Raw genomic sequence first — 2,363 nt, forward strand, 5'->3', positions numbered from 1 at the left:
ATTCAAAATATATTTTGTTTGGACGTAAACTGCTAACCAAAACTTAATGCCAAATTTATGAGGCTTACTTGGCATATATTGCGTAAACATGCGTCGGGCTTTCGTTGGAAATAATTGTTCATCTACTGAGATATTCTCATATGGTTTATAACAAGCTTGGCTATTACTTATAAATCTGTTGCATAGTTCTGAGGTTGTATGGTGATAGGTGCGTAAGGAACTACTCTTGGTGTTTTTAACGAACAATAGTTTATTTAGAACTAATCAACAATCAGAGTTAACAATTAACAATTAACAATTACACTTAACAGACAACTGGTAACAACTAACAAATAACGATAGACACCGAGAGATCATTCGACGCGTTGCTATGCAAATAGTACCGAGGAGTTACACATTTAATGGCGTAAGACAGACTGACTGCCCTTTTGTTTCGGATCGCGCAGATTCTTCCCTTCGTAGCCCATCGATATCCCCCACTAGCGTGCATTCATTAGATGTGCCGCCAGTGCTGGCACGTGTATGCTCTTCCGAGAATTCGGCGGAAAGAGTGTGAAGATATCGATGGTACATTGGGCACGTCGGTGTTGCGCTTTGGCGGCGTCGCGCTTTGCATCCGGAGCCGTTGAAAAGTTCCGTGGCCCGTGCCGCCACAGTTCGGATATCAGCGCAAATTTATCTGTTTGTAATCTTTCGGATCATTGGTCTTTTTTGTCAGACCGTATGAATCTCAGAATTTTTGTAAATTTATCTCTGCGCATTATGTTTGCGAAGAAAGCGGGTGCCCATTTTTTCGACCATAGATAAGAAGCTTTCAATGATCTCGCTTCATATGAGCCCCGGGCATATAGGATTGCTAGAAAACGACGTAACTCAGCAACTGTGATTGTCCAGTCTTTTTTCAAAACTCGATGTGCCTGGGTTTCAGTGCAATCTTTTATGTGCTTCATTATGTGTCTGTCAATTATCAATTCGAAAGCACTAATTACACAACCCGACATAATATTTCTCTTAGCGTAGCTAGTAGGCAATGCAATATCCTTGAATATTATACGGGCGTCTTACCCCTAGATCCGCCTGCTTTCAATTTTATACACTGTGTCCCGTCAACTGCAATTTCAATTTCACCCATTACCATACGTTTTGGGATGTGCTTGGAATGCTCGTTCTCTCATCCTCGGAGTCAAAACTAGAAAGAATACGCATCCTTTTTTTGTTACGACACGCTTTCAAGAAGGTTTCCTCTTCACCATCCGAGATCCTTCTATCTCTCCACTTTCAATGTAGTCAGAATTTTCACTGTCAGCTACGCTTTGGCCTAATTCATACTGATCTTTTTCGGAGGTACCCTCAGAACATCTTCATTGATGTTGACAATTTTGTTCAATATCTTATTATATCTCCTGGATTTACTCATGATTGCTAGAAAAAGGAGACTGACCAACACAAAAAAATACTGAGCCCAACTTCAATTACCCTATTGTAAATACTTACAATAAGCGGAGACTGTCTACAGTAACTGAAGCTTTTGCACACTATCTTCGAAAAACGTTCTTACACTGTCACTACAGAAATAATACTGAACATCGTCTCTTGCTTTAGGGGTTTCTTCGGCGATAGGCATAAGCGATTTCGTTGAAGACGAAAACACTCAGGCCATACAATCCGCTTTAGTTTACATTATCGAGGCGCGATTGAGGTAACGAATTGGAAGCATCTTAGTAAAGATTTTTCTTTTATCCTTATATTATTTACCAAATGCCCAATTGAACAAATTGTAAAGTACAAATCAAACAATAAAAAAAAAGAAAATTCTTATATTTATTATTGTAGGAATGATTTTACGAACAAAGCAAACATATAAGGATTGTTTATGTGGGATGGTGTGACGTCAGGGAAGGACGTGGCTGATTGTTTATAAACATTGTCAAGATATGTTAATGTTGTCAAGGAGTGTTGTGAGCGTTACCAAGGTTTGTTAAGGGAAAAATGAGCGTGGTAAATGCTGTCAGAGTTGAATTTATCGTGGTCGAGAGAAGTTCGTCGTGTTGTTGTGACGTAGAATTAGTGAGAAACGAATACGCGAAACGCGATATTATATTCGATTTTGTGTGAGTGCTACGATATTGTATTTATTATACTGTTCTCTATTAACTAATAATATAACATTCTTACAAATTGGGGGCTCGTCCAGTTTTAAATCGTGCCAATCTAAATTTCGGGAAGCGGTGTGATAAAAGATCGTTAGCTGTTGTGAATAATATTGTGTGTATTTGAAGAAATTATTGTGTAGTCAAAGATGGCAAATTGTAAGGAGGAACAATTTTCAAGCGAGGAAAATTTAACAATGGAAGAATTGAGGA

General features: G+C 38.6%; 1 pseudogene; it reads right to left on the bottom strand.

Moving 5' to 3' along the window:
- Positions 1-698: 698 nt before the first annotated feature.
- On the bottom strand, positions 699-1,417 carry LOC117214561 (annotated as a pseudogene).
- Positions 1,418-2,363: the final 946 nt, after the last annotated feature.

Source organism: Bombus bifarius, unplaced genomic scaffold, assembly GCF_011952205.1.
Source record: "Bombus bifarius isolate JDL3187 unplaced genomic scaffold, Bbif_JDL3187 scf7180000009201, whole genome shotgun sequence".
NCBI classification, from domain to species: Eukaryota; Metazoa; Arthropoda; class Insecta; order Hymenoptera; family Apidae; genus Bombus; species Bombus bifarius.